The 15,196-nt window shown below is 40.6% G+C and overlaps 1 protein-coding gene across 1 annotated transcript in view; it reads right to left on the bottom strand.

The window, feature by feature from the left end:
- Positions 1–6,388: 6,388 nt before the first annotated feature.
- Positions 6,389–15,196, bottom strand: part of SCAF8 (SR-related CTD associated factor 8) — a 153,815-nt gene continuing 145,007 nt past the window's right edge. Inside the window, exon 21 of the mRNA XM_048297285.1 lies at positions 6,389–6,463. The gene's annotated coding sequence lies outside the window, so the exon portion shown is untranslated. The remainder of the gene's footprint in view (positions 6,464–15,196) is intronic.

Raw genomic sequence — 15,196 nt, 5'->3', positions numbered from 1 at the left:
TAAAGTTTTCATGTCCAATTTTACCATTAAGTACAGTGAAGTCACACAGCTGGTGAAATACATAAAGCATGTCAGCTAAGCAGAAAATAAATAATACTTGTTTTATTACTTATGTATAACTTAAAAGTCAAGATAGTGTTAAGTTTTCTCTTAAGTTAGTCTGCCAGTAAAAACGCCCTTTCCTGTAGACCAAAAAAAAAGAAAAGGAAGTTTTCAGAAAAATCAGTACAAAATTTGCTGTAATTACATGAAACTTCCCACTGCAAAAATAAATATGATTTTCTTAAGGTAACTGAAGAAAGATACCTAATACTTACACTCTTGCCTTCAAATCAAGTTATTGTAAAATACAAAGATGCTGTATTAATGCTCAAACCACCTCAAAACACTGTAAGTGAAATCTTGGTCCCATTAAAGCTGATGTTAAACTTCCTGCTAACATCAATAGCAACAGAATTTCATCTATTGTGCCAACTCAGAAAGCAGAAAAGGCTTCGAGATGGAAAACTAAAGCAATAAGTAAGATTGCTTTAATTACTACTTCTGATGTCTTCGACCATGCAATTTCTGGCCCTCCCCCTGCTATGACAACAAGCTGAGGGTTCAGTGCTTGGGTAGTTGATTTATCACTCCCTGTGACAAAGTTTTGGACATTGCCCTTCCCACTGTTTCATGGCCAGCAAAACACAACACAGCAGCTCTTGCACCAGTTGCATTTTAATAGTGCAGGAAAAGATCATTAAAACTCAGCTTCGCAGCAACTCAGTCAAGAGTACTGCACTTCCTAAAACTGGGGTGGGTTTGGTGGTTTTTTGTTTGGTTGGTTGTTTTTTTTGGTTATTTTTTAAAGGTTTGAGGTAAGTTCCTCAGTGATCAGTGTGCAAGGGATCTTGCAGGAACGTGGGTGGCACCATTTGGCTCTGGTCCCAAGCCAAAGGGTGTTTTGCAACTATATTGTCACCTCTTCAGATATGCTGCGGAGACTTCAAAGGAACAGCATTTCTGGAAATCACATGGCTCGGTAAGTCCAACAGGAGAAATATACCTAAAGGCCAAATATCTTTCATAAGACACTGGACTCCAGTGGCAGCTGTTATTTATACACAAACTACCCACTCTGGGCAACCTAAACAGCAGCTGTATCCGTGTATGAAGAGCAGAGCTTTCACGTGAGGCCTCAATGAATAAGCTGAGGCAACACTTAACTGGCCCAGCCACCTGAAAACCAACTTCTGCAGGAAGTTATTTCTGTAGAAATATCTACCAGATTAGCGTCACTACAGGGAATTGTAGTGAACTCCAGTACTAGTGAATTATATGCATTAGGTTTTCCTTTTTTTAAAAAAAAAAGTACTTTATATTAATTTTATAAAAACTTCATATTTGGCACACCTGTTCTGATCAATTCCATTACTAATTATTTTTTCAATGCCAAGAACAGGCAGACAGAACAGTGATTAAAATTTCAGTTCACACAAATGTATGCAACATTAGCACTGGACTAAGCACCAAGTTTGGTTGCAACAGCAAATACAAAGAGGCAACATTTTCTTAAATGTTATCCTTTAGAGCAATGAAATCCCCCACAATTTGCTTTTTGATATTGTCCACAGCGCTCTTATAAGACATCTAAACTGCGCAAGGCATGAGCATGCAAAGAAGAAATACTGACTCAGTTTTGAAGTGAGGATTCTCATTACCCACTACCCATGATTTTCTTTTCTGGATCTCCAGTTTCTGAGACTATTTTGATATCCTATTAAATATTATCCTGTACTACACAGTCAATGATTTTAAAATGTCATTCTCCAATATGAACATATAACATGGTTTTCAAGAGCCTACTCTATATGCAAATTCAGCTGTGGATTGTAGGCAATATTTGATGTACATAATTTCAAGAAAAAAAAGAGACCTCTCTGATATATCAGGGTAGAAGACATACACCAGTAGATCACACTGCAAGATTTACAGGACACAGGAATAGTGGAGCACAAATGACAGTCCATTCTCAATCAGGGATGTACATCTCTGAGTAAAGAGCAGCAGCTGTGAGAACATTGAGCAAGGATATCCACAGACTGTTGATGACAGTGCTAAGGCTCAGATGGGAGAACAAGCATCTATCCAGACTAACAGTGACCTCAGTTAAATGCCTCTCAGAGAAATATGAACACAAATACTCCTTCTGCTCCTGTGCTTAAACACGGAGCACCACTCCTTCTGCTGAAGGCCTGGCCATACAGACCAGGAAAACCCTGGGGTAATGCTTACAGCATATCAGCTGCACTCCCGACACATACCTTGCCCCTGCCACCTCTTGTGATAGCAGGGGAGGATGGGCTCTCCAGAATGATGGATGAGCTACATCCCACTGGCTGCAGAGTGATAGCAGACACACTGCTAATTATCCCAGTGGGGTCACGGGTCAGCACGCTGTGTGCTCCCCTGGGAAGTAGTGTTCTCCCTTCCCATGGTACCATGGTCCACAGACCACGGTCCCAACAGCTCCACAGGGAAATGGTGACATTTTGATCCTTTCATCCCAGCAGTCTGTCAGAAGTGCCAGCTTAAAGAGGTGTCAAACTGGATACACATAACAGAGACAGCTGCCCTGTGGATGGAGGGTAGCATCCTTAAACTTTGTCATGCACACCTAACATTTAGTGTCATCTTTAATAAGGCTGGGGATCCTTGCTGATGGTGTAGACGAGCTGTGGATGTGCCTGTACATGTGTAGGCCATGGTGCATGAGGCTGTGACAGAGAACACCAAAGAAATGGGGAAAGCAACATACAACTAGGAAATAAGGGTAGGCAGTAACTACAGATAGCTGGCTTTGGATACAGTAATATTATCTTACCTTGAAGCCTTAAGGGCCTTATAGATTTCTTACAGGATAATACTGCAAAAAATGCATACATCAGATTGATTTTCTTAGGAAATCAGTTTCTTAGGAAATTACTGAGTTTATCCACTGTTGTCTGTCAATAAGAAATTGTTTCCTGGATACAGAGCTTAACAGCAGGCCACAAGACTTCCATCAGTACACCAATGTTTTCTTCTGCTTCCTCAGCCTGTTTTGAACATTTCCTCTTGTACACTACACCTGAACAGGCACAGGGGGCTTGCCCAAATAGCCACAGAATTTCTTTCTGCAATGTCCCTGCTTCATTTTTGTATGAAGGCTGAATGCACACTGTCGGTACCAACATTATATGTTACTGAAAGAGTTTTTAAGATTACTCCATTCCATAGTTTTCATCAAGATACTGGTGGGTCTTCTTCTTCTCACATTTGATTTGCTTCCTGATCATTCCATCACAAACTTGGTGGGGTTTTTTTCCTCCTCAGTCTACAAACTTGTTTGGCATTTTCTCCTGCAATCAACCACATGAGTAACACTTTCACTTGCAAAGGAGATAAATAACCAGGCCTTGCTTTTAATTACATTAACCAGGGAACAATTTGTTGCAAAAGTCTACAGATGGAGTGCTGCCCCCTCTCCAGGCATTCTCTAGGCTGGTAAATCAGTGCAGGGCCTTGTAGGGTATCAATGCCTTCCTCATGAGATTAGCTTTTAATCCAGCGCTATTTCCCAAACATACTTTGCTGGAATACTTCAGGAAGCCCAAGCAATTACTAACACTAACACAACCTGCACAACTCTGCCTGTATGGGTGGCTGCTATAACAAAATTCAGCTACAAAAATGCAGGAACAATCAAACTTGTTACTGCGATTCACAGAGTAATTTTAGGTCGAAAAGCTGAACAGATGGCATTTGTGAGCTTTATTCAATATCTTGGGCCTTTTAATTAGATTTCTGTTCTTGTCAGTCTGCTGGTTTACAGCAGGAGACCCCAGATTTCAAAGTAACCTTAGGAATCCCATTGCTCTGTCTGATAGAAACCACTATGCCAGGAAACTGCTGCAGGCACAGCTCCTGCTGCTTCCACCACAGGAACTCATCAGCAGGTAATTAAAAGAACCGAATTAAAGGGATAGTCCAAAAATGCAGCTACGCCTTAGCCAAAATGCAAATTAGAGCTTTAATGCACCACACTGCTTTATAATTTTAGGATGCTCTTGGTATGTTTATCATTAGGAATCTGTATGCCATAATTTTCTCCTACATGCCTTCACGTGGTTCTCAAATTTACCTTCTGCCCCTGACAAACTCACCCTGGATTTTCACTGCTTTTTGGAAAGCTGCATGTGGGCACAATGAAACAAAATGAAACAAAACATACCTACTGCTAAAAAGCTTAAGAACTTGAAAGGGAATAAACGGCGCATCCCCTCCCAAAGCACTGAAACGTGGCAAAAAGCACCAGCAGGCTCCAATGGTTGTGGGACCAAATGCCCCAACAGACAGTAGCATCATTAAATTTTAGAATCAGGTTCAATACTTCCTTTTACCAAAACAGATCAAACAAAACCAATCAAACAAACAAAAAACACCCAAAAAAACCCACAAGCCCCCAGCAGATTGACTAATACAGCCAATTAGGACTTTTATGAGTGCTGCAGTGCATAAAATCTCAGTGACACTTTTAACCTATGGCAATAAAGAATGGCACAACACACTGGAATATAGTAAATCTAATTGTATCAACCAACAGCACAAGTTCACAGCTGTCCTTTTACCAAAATCAGTTAGAAGTTGACTATTTTTGAGTTGTTTGTTTGTATTACTTTACCTTTTTGAGGAGGGAAACTCCAGAAGTTGGAAGACCTTCTAGACCTGTTATAATCTTGTTCAGCAGAACACTGACCACACCTCCAAATCCATTTTCATTTTATAACATATCCTGAATGTATAAGCTAGTATTAAAACTAGCCTGTTTTACAGAAGAAGTGACCAAATACTCTGCTAGCCAAATAACGGCAAATGCAGGGTTCGTGCATATGTTTGTGCATCAGTGCCCTAAATCTCTTGCACGTGGCAAAACTCTAAGTTGTTACAAAATGTAGCACTGCTCCATTATGCACTGTTTAAAGAGATGAGTGGGTTACTACGTAAACTGAATACACACATACTAATTTTCAAGTGTTTGAATACTATGTAACAATCAGCTCTAATAGTCACCTGCCTGGTATGTGTCCATCAGGGAAAAAAACCCTGTAACTCTGCAACAGATTCTCCTTGTTTATTCAGCACAATTTTGCCCTGACATATTTTGTCAGGAAAGAAAAGCAATTCTGTCCTAGCATGGAATGAGACCGAATCCCTCTGAAACTGCATCCCTTGCCAGTGGATCTGATTGCATTGGACAGACTCCTGGGGAATGAGAATGAACAGGATGCATTGAGGTCTAACCATTTTCCTTCCCTGTGATGCACAAACTGCCCATAGCCCTAAACTTCCTAAAAGGTGGCTTTGTCAGGGTTGTGCAGTGGATTCCTGCTACAAAGTCCAAACAAGTCTGGATTTTGTGATAACTAGCAGCGTATATGGCGTAGTAGATAGCACAGTATTAACAACGTGAAGTTTCTTCTATTAATAACAACAAACAATGCTGAAGCAATTAAAAATAATGAAAAGCTGAATAAATGCTCTCATCACCTGTTTACAAAACATCATGATTGAGTCTTTTAAAATCTCTAAAACAACCCCTTTATTTCAGATGACAAAACTAAACAGGATGGAGGAAACTTGCCCTATCATAAGGTAAATTGCATCAGGTCTTTCAAACCCTCAACCAAAGCACCTCCCTCTCTCTCTCATGTGCCATTCACAACATTTCTAACTACAGCAGACAGACTCCTGATGATCTCTGGAATTAAACTGCAACGCCACTCTGTCCTTTAGGTGAGACATCAGGAGCAGGGCTCTCTTTGCTGATAATTTTCTGTCTAATTCTGGAACAATGCGCTCTACACCAGAAACTGCTCATCCATTCCCTCTCCTTTGATAAATTTACCACATCATAACACTCTTGTGAGCTAAGCAGAAAAAAGCCCAAACCCCTCCCCTTCCCTGCTAAGTATAGAAAACTGCATCTCTGCTGTTTACAGATTTGGAGGCTTGTCTGGACTGAAGCTTCGTCAATACAACCTATTTTGAAGTCATGGGCATTAAAATTTGGATTAATGCCTTGAAAGAAACAGTTCACATAGCCTACATTTCCCTCTGTGCTGATGTTCTCTATTGGTTGATTCTAAAGCCTCAAAAACACCCAACCAATACAAAACATTAAGACTCAGGGACCAAAACAAATTTTAACCTGATTCTATCTGGCTCTTGGCCTATAATGTTTCATAATGCAATTTACCCACTCAGAAATAAACAAACCAACAAAATAAAAACAAACAAACCTTGCATAATTTATTTGCTCTCTAAATGTCTTCTTTCCCTCTGCATCATGAGTGAAAGCACAGAGAGGGGGTGAGGTGTCCTTTTGGCTTCAAGAGCTGAAAAACTTCTTGCTGGAAGTTCTTATTTTTGTAGCGCTGGGAATCTGAAAAAAAAAAATTGTTTTGTTAACACTTGTATCCCTAGATACAGAAAACAGAAATAAGGTTTGTTCTGAACCACTGCCAACTACATCATTAACCTCTCCTATGAACAAGGCAACAGCTCTCATGCAAAAAAAGCAACTAGAAACATCTCCAATCAATTCATACCTCACTTATGCATTCTGCACTGACTGCTCACAGCTAAAAACTTCTTTCTACATACAAATGGAAAATAATAGAAACCAGTAAAACAACACATTACAACGATGTGCTTCAAGAAGAGCTGTTGCTAAGCTGTCCAGGTTTCCATCTAGGAAGCACTCAACCAGGAAAACAGGCTTGAAACAGGCAAGCACCATCACAGTCCTTTTCTACAGTGGTGGCACTAACCCCGAACTGTGCCTGTACCACAACAGGATTGCTTGTTTCCATGTGTTCATATTTAAAGCTGCTATCAAATCCCAGGCAGGACTTCTGCAAAATATCTGCACATCAGTTACAAAGATCGCCCATGGAAGATCTTGCACCAACCAAGCCAGGCTCTGAAAAGCCAGACACTTTTGGGGAGACCAATATGGAGCAACCAGCTGCTCTTGTGCCCATGTTGCCTGAAAATGCTAAGACCGACACCATCCTCAGTGTATGTGCCCTGAACAAGTAGAGTGGCTAACTGAGCTCCCAAAAGCTGGCAAGGAGAACTTCATGCTCTACAAAGTCTGTCATTTTCATTCTGCAAAGTGTCAGACTGTATTATAATGTTTTCTCTGATGTTCAAATTGGCACAGCTGATTTTAAACAGCTTCTTCACGGCACACAGCACCTTGTCACAAAAATATCTTGATTTCTACAACAGTTAAGCTGACATACAACAGAATTAAAACTAACACAAGAATCTTATGATACTCATGCTTCCAAAGGCAGTGGAGTTAGAGTAAAGTCCTAAACTGACTTCACTGAAAATAAAGTCTGTTCCATTAAATAAAATGCAAACAAAATAGCAAATAATACAAGCTGCATAACTACCATGCAAAATGGACAAATTAACAGTGGGCCAGCAAAGTAAAAAGCACTATCAGGCTGCAAGTTACGCCCAAGAGTGACTAATAAAATGTAACTAAGAGAATGTAACTACTAATTCTTAGTTGTTACACAAAAAACTACTTGTTAAATTCCAAATACAATACACAGACCTACTTTGCTGGTGGGGAAAGGTGTGTATGTATCTACCCAGAACATTTAGAGCACAGACCACAAAAGCCTTACTAATCATGGCTGTAAGAGACACAAAGCCAAGCGCTGCAGGACAAGGCTTCAAGTGCCATGATTATGGCATCCAGATAACACCGTCGTGACCATGCGTCACAGATACCATCTTTCCCAAAGTTCATAGCACTGCTACCATGCCCAACCTTTATTTTTTGTCATACTTCCTTTTCCTACACAATGGCACAGCATGGATCCACTTCTCAAAGCCACACAGGGCTTCCTTCACCATGGGCCCAGTTCCTGAGCACCAGCAACTAAGACTCAAAAGACTAGGGCAATAGCTTGCTCTCGTCTGCAAAATCCCTGAACTGAAAAGCACCCTTCTTCTTCCCATGTTCCAGCTCACTGAAGAGTGCAGCTCGAACATTTTCCTTCCCAGCTGGAACCACATTTCCAGCTCTTCACAGACATGGCTTCTTTACTAATGGTTTGATAGACATGAAATGACACCTAGTACACAGCTAAACGCAACACCTGTGTCAGGATGTACATGTCATTTCAACAATTCAGAGTTAAACTCTGCCCTCATGGGCAAACCTGACTTTTTTTTTTTTTGCTGGCCCATAACTACAGGGGAATGCAGCTGGCTGTTAGCTGATACAGCCAGGGTGACCTCACAGTACTCAATCATCACAGATTTGTAAATGTACAGCTAAAACATTTCTATCTGCACTGGAACAGGCAGAAACAAGAACACAACATTTATAGCAGGCAGATGGTATACTACTTTTGATACAAAAGAACCAGTTTATGGCAAAGTATTACAAGAGCTCCCTACCAGGCAGGTCTTACTTGAATACTCATTAAGGATGATACCCTGCTCTGTTTGAAGAAAACTTCCTGGCCAGGGTAGAGGGCCAAGTTTTTTGAAGTGCTTCCAGCACTCCCAGTTAGCGACCTCTTAGGGAGGTCACAATGCTCCCCCTCAAGCAGCCCATCAAACATTGAAGGAAGTTTGCCATAGTGAATACAAACTTCCCAGCAATGCTCTGCCAGATCTGCAATATCTATCTCCCCAGATCTTCACAGTTTTGAATAACAAGGCTTAACATAAGAAAAATCTATAAGGTAGAATATTGTTCCATACATACAGATCTTTACACATTTAAGTATCTTTTTCTAGAAGTCTAGGAGGAAACAGGCATCTTATACCAGTGATCTTACAACATGCCTCTCTTTTTCCTTTTCCCCAAATGTTTTTAATAACAACAATTCCCACTAAACTTCTACCAAGGGCAAAGCACTTCCTAAGGAATCAATTTGAAAAAAAACCAATCTTTCATGTGTCCAAAAAAAAAAAAAAAAAAAAAGTAGTACTTAAAAGAGAAAGTTACAGTCACATAAACCTCACAGATCTCAGACTGGGATTTTTGCTTCCTGCAAACTAACAAGGACAAAAGTCCCGTGCACTAAACATGGCATGTGCAACACCTAGACTGTCATTTATTTAAGGACAGGTAGACATAGCTGTGAAAATCTTAACAGCATAGATTAGGCAGTATGTGCTATGGTAACAACTTTGGTTTGTCATTCATCTTGTACTCACATTTTCATTTTCCCGCTGAACGGGGGGGTACACAAAAATAAACACCAGCAAATGGCTAGCAGGCATGGCACTGAAGCAAAGTCCTTAGTACAAAGCTACCATGGGCCCTTCCAGCTCTACTGTAAACAAAGAGTGAATTACATTATACACACAATAGCAACACTTAAGTCACAGATGTAGTTCCTCAGCTGTGATCTGGGAAGGGCTGTACAAACTCAGGGCAGGTGCTGTCTGCACAAGCAGGGAGCAAACACTGACTGATGAGTTTTTTGGGATTTTTTGCTGGGTTGCCAGACATCATCATTATAAACTATAGCCCCTGGTTAAAGCCAGCGTACAATGACGAGGTGCTGCGCAATTCCACAATTCCAGAAGACAACTCTACAGACACCTCCATTCCCTTGAGCTGTAATACACCATCTGTGTGGAAAAGGAGGTATGAGCTGCTACCAAACCTCAACAGGTCTTTCAAGACAGGAGCAGAGAAGTGACGCTTATTATTCATGTGGTTCCCCTGAGGGTTAGCCACTGGTAGCTAAACCAAGTACAGCACAGTGCCCTCCTATAAAATGCACTGCAAATAGGTCTATAGGATATACATCCAGACCTTGCCTTGTCAATCATGAGAGAGGTTTTAACTTCTTCTGTGACATCTGTGTTCAACCAGTGAATAGCTCGTGGCAGCTGTTGCAGCTGTCTGTAGCAGTCCATCAGTTTGCTGGACATGGTTTCCTTGGGTTGCCATCCCTCCCCTTTCCCCTACAGAAATTTGGGGATAGTCTGCAGATCAGATGTAATACCATGGAAAGCTGCTCCTGCTTACAGATAACAAACAAACAAAAAATCCCACCACTTTTTCAGCCCTGTTGAACAACTCTAAATGCACCACGTGTCATACTGGACACAACAGAGTATATTCACACATTCAGCATATAACCAACTCCTGGGAGCCCAGGCTGCCCAGTGGCACACTGAGCTTCAGCTCTGCTCATGGGCAGCAAATCCTCTGGTCCTTGGGAAGGAACCACTGACTGAGCACCTCCATTCAGCCTGTCCACAAAGGCAGGGCCGTGCCACAGCATGCAGCTCTGCCCAGAAGGCAGAAACTGCCTGCACAAGGAAAGCTGGACCTCACTTCCCTGTGGTGGGTGTTTGTTTCAGGAAATTTCCCATTCCCAAGCCAAGTTTCAGGATCTACCCTGCTCTGTCAGATGCAGAACAGAGCCAAGCAGATATGTATGTCTGGGATGACCCAAAGCATTTCTTTCCCCACCTTTCTTGCTATTTTCAAAACATATTTCTGAAAGCGCTTGAATTTTTTTTCTTATTTTTGTTGATGATTTACATTTCAGAGGCAACACATGAACAAAAGTTCTGACCTTTTGCCTAACCTTTGACTGATCCTATGAGAGAAAGGAACATCTTGTTAATGCTACTTTCCCTTAATTCACTGATTCTACACAAAACTAATGATCATCCTCTAAATCCTCTAACTCTCTACTCAGCAGTTTAATTAGAAAGATGATCATTGATTAATGCACTTGAGTTACCTGAAGAAGGTGTGACTGAACACAGATCACTCAACCCCAGAGAAATGTACATTAATTAGTTCTGCACTGAACTGCTTTCCTCTTTATTCAACTTCAAATGAAGGAGCAAAACCCCACAACACAGCAACAGAACACCAAATTTTCCATCTTAAACTTCTGAGATACTTTTAATTTTACTTTATTCTTTAGGGAGTCTCACATTTTCTTGCCTTGAATTTCATAGTCATCTACCTTTTTTTTTAATTATTGTAATTTTACAAAATAAACACACCAAGTCTAGAGGTTCAATACACATTCGCAAAGCTCTGCCAAAGACCTGCAGTCTTGAATTAGTTGGCTTGGGCAAGGAGGTAGGAATGACACTGATACTCGATGGGAATGTGTGCAGCATTAAGTGCATACCACAACTGAAACCAGGTATACTCCCATCCAGCCAGCAATTTCAGCATCCCCACCTAGGAAGACATTCCCTAGAAAGGGAGAATATTATTTAAAGGTTTCCTCACTCTTTTTTAAGATCCCACCAAAATTCCTCTAGCCACAGGCTGGTCTACAGCCTGATCATGAGACTTTTAGCCCTGAAAAGCAGGTAAGCCTTCCTTGATTATATCTCTGCACTGTAAGTCACACTGCCCTTGGTCTGGAAAAGCTCATGCTTCACCTGCCCTTAGAGCCACAAATCTGTCTGCAGATGTTCTGAACAGCCTCAAGGACTGGCTAACTTTTCTCTTTCCATGAAAATCCCCTCCTCATCTCTATAAATGATTAGAAATCATTCCCATATCATGACTTTCTCCTTGCCCACTGCCCTGTGACCAGGGTAGACACCATTTCCTTACCACAGGTTGAGTGACAAAAGCCCCAGGTGATTTCAAGCAAATAATCCTCCTGCTGCTCTGTCTCCCTTTGTCCAGGAAGGTCTCCTGAAAAGTGGCATGTAGAGTGATGACTCAGCTTTAGGAGCAATCTAATCCTTCTCCTGGTCACCAGAAAGTGACACTAGGAAGACAGACATGGGGCAGACCAGACAACCACGCTAGGCAGAGCGGGAAGAGCAGAGCTTTCTCTTCCATGTCCTAAATTATATGCTTCATATAATCCCTTCTCCCGTGCATGCTTCTTCCCATATTTGGCATTATTTATTCACTTTCAAAGCACAAGCCACCACACAGAATACAACACAGCCCCACAGGCTCCTGGTACGTGGTTAGAAAGGATTTTTCCATTGGCCTCTGTCAACTTAATACATAATCAATACATGGCTCCAGCAAAAGTCAAGCAAGAAAGCTGATGCTGCATTTTAAGGTTTACATTTAAAATTTACATTTTTAAGAAAACTGATGCATAGCATTTTAAGAACATCCAGAAGCAATCTACTGCGAATCCCTTCACTTCTGTCACTATCCCTGGTGGTGGAAAGGCTTTTTCTCAAATTGTTTATTTCAAAGTTATTTCATCATCAACTATGGAGAAAAGAAAATAAGCCTGTGTTATTGCAAAGGACTAGGAGCAGTAACCAAATCTTACTGAGGCTTCTGATGGTTTTGCCAACACCCATAGATCAGTTCAATGATACGGTTTTAAAAACTGGATGACCGATAGGGAAGAGACACAGAAATACCAGAATTGAGCCTGATCTATGTGAGGTCCATCACAAAACCACAGCTTTCTAGTGCTAAAGGGATTAGAGCTGCATAGAGCACAAGCAATAGATGCATAAACCCCATCACCAGCTTGGGACTCTCAATTTCAAAACATTTTTGCAGTGAGGCAACTTAAGAAAAATAAACATTCCGAGCCAGGCAGAGATCAGTCATAAACCTTTTCTGAAAGGGAGATGAACACTCTTATTGTTATTTAAAGCAACACTATAAATCAGGCCAGATCTATATAAAGCAACACTATGGGCTTAAAGCAACAGTGGCATTATTCTGTCAGAGCTCGGGCTGAACACCCCAGGAAAGACAGACGATATCTGGTAATCTTCAAGGCCAAAAAAGAAGATAGCCCAAAAAAACCCAACTAACCCAAAGTAAAAAGTAACAAAACCCACAAACAAACAAAAAACCCCTCCCCAATTAAAAAAAAAACCCTTCAAAAGAACTGAAAACTGAAAAAAGATGGGGATTTCTGTGAATTCTGCATGAAGCGAACAAAAATCAGCAAAAATGCTGCATATATAGAAAGGTAAGCCTCATATTTTTTGTAAAGCTACCAACATTATCAACAGCTCATTGCTCACATTTGGTGATGGATACCATATTTCACACTTAGATATCTACATTTTACAGATCACATGCAGGGATATATGCTTCAGAAAATACTCTATTATCTTACATTTTCCCAAGTATTTCATTTTTCCTCTTCCAGAACAGTCATCTGGTAAAAATTTTTGGACCTTACATCATGCACAAGAAAATAGCCTAGTATTTTAATTCTGCATTTACATCAGGACATTCATAATTGATCAAAAGCAACAGAAATGGTGGGAAAAAATAGCTTCAAAGTATTAACCTGAAATATAGACTCAAGTTCAGTCTCTTTTGTTTAAGTGTTTTGAAAAAAATTCAGCACATCAAGATAAACATTAAAGTGAAACACTGGAGCCCTTCCTTCTCACTTCAGCATCCAAACTCCCTGCGTCACCCACCATTAATTCCATCTGACAGGCAGACAAACCTATAATTTGTCACACTGATTAACTCTTATCTACAGTTTTATAACACAGGATCCTGAACTGCTTAATTGTTTTAGATAACTCTAACAACCCTTATGTTTTTCTTCAAAATAAAGAGACTGAAGTTGTCGCAGATGACAACATTTCCACTCACACAAGTTTTAATTAGTGGCATTTTTGTTGGGAGCATGCTTTGAGATGGGCAGTCGTAGTGTTAAGGGACAATCTACACGGACTATCCTAATTATCTGAAGAGGCTGAAAATGCTAAATAGTGTATCACAAATACTGCAAGGACATCCATGGCAACATGCACCTTTGGGTGTGAAATGTGAATGCATGCTTGAAGGGCGGCAAAATATTTTTCTTTATCATGGTTAGCACAACAAATTAGCAGAAAGATTGTAAGAACAACCCAGTCATTTACACTCTGCAGACAATTACCTATTTGCTGCAATCCTGATCTACTTCTTAGCCTGCATACTTGGCCAGCACTAGAGGCTGGAAAGTGCTTCCCTCTTCCTTTCCACCTTACTTGTGTAAATATAAATTTTCCCTTTCAGAAAAGCTCCTGTTGCCTCTCAGAGATCATGACTGAGAAGGCAAAGATCTAAAGCACTTCTCACTATTTTGTGTTTTCTGAGCAAGATTAAGATTTTAAAAGGGCTTGAGATAGGGAGAAGCAAGACTTCTCAATGTCCTTATAAATTATAAATAATTTTCTTGCGAGATCAAGAAAATGGGAGGAGGTAACGCAAACTCCATGAAGCCTTTAGACTCTGGCTATAGCAATGCTGATATATCAGCAGTAACTTCATTCCCACCCTGCAGAATGACTAAGACATAACCTTAGTCTTGCCATCACCCTCAAGTCATCAACCTGTGTTGTCCTGATTTATTAAACAGCTTGAAGATATCATGCATTAGATGCTTGGTTTTGTTGGTTTATTGCAGCCTTCATAAAATTCCCCAGTAGTATTTTTATGCTTAGCTGTTTTTAAACAAAATAGATACATCCATCCCCTCTATGGAAGTCAAGATTCCAACAGTTGCTCCTTTAAAGTAACAAAGAATTATCAGTACAATCCTATATAGTCTCCTGCAACCTGGGAGAAAAAAACGTATAAGACAGAAGTTCTTTTTTGAAACCTTGTTCCCAAACTTTGGGCATCACACCTCTCAACCCTGGCACCCCTGAGAGCAGTGTAAGGACTAAAGCATAAATTCTACTCTCAGCTTCATTGGAATTAACTGTATGAATGAGGACTAGTAAAACAGTAGCAATTTTTCAATTATTGCCTCAAGTATGCCTTGGCATAAAGCTTTACTGAATTTGGAAGACTATTAAACACCCAGATACCTTTTCCTCCAACAAAGCAGAGCTAGCAGGAATCACAGACCTACCCAGCTGGGTGTTCAGTACCACCCATCATAATCATCACCCCAGGCACAGACAGAGGCTGGTGAGGTTGAAGCCCTTTTTATAACGTGGGAGTATTCAGTGATTGTATCAGCAAACCTTTAACCTGCTTTTGCGAGCACGTGCAGGTAACAATTTTCACCAACTCTGGTGGGTTGGTAGATCTGTATTAATTTCCACTGGGCTGCAAAAAGCACCCTGACTCCTCCCTGAAGGTATAACAATGCTTTGAAGGAATGATTGGCTAAATAAAGTTGACAAATCTCTCTAAATTTTT

The sequence above is a fragment of the Corvus hawaiiensis genome, chromosome 3, assembly GCF_020740725.1.
Source record: "Corvus hawaiiensis isolate bCorHaw1 chromosome 3, bCorHaw1.pri.cur, whole genome shotgun sequence".
Lineage (NCBI taxonomy): Eukaryota > Metazoa > Chordata > Aves > Passeriformes > Corvidae > Corvus > Corvus hawaiiensis.
The sequence above is the reverse complement of the archived record's forward strand: the minus strand, read 5'-3'. Positions and strand labels throughout refer to the sequence as shown.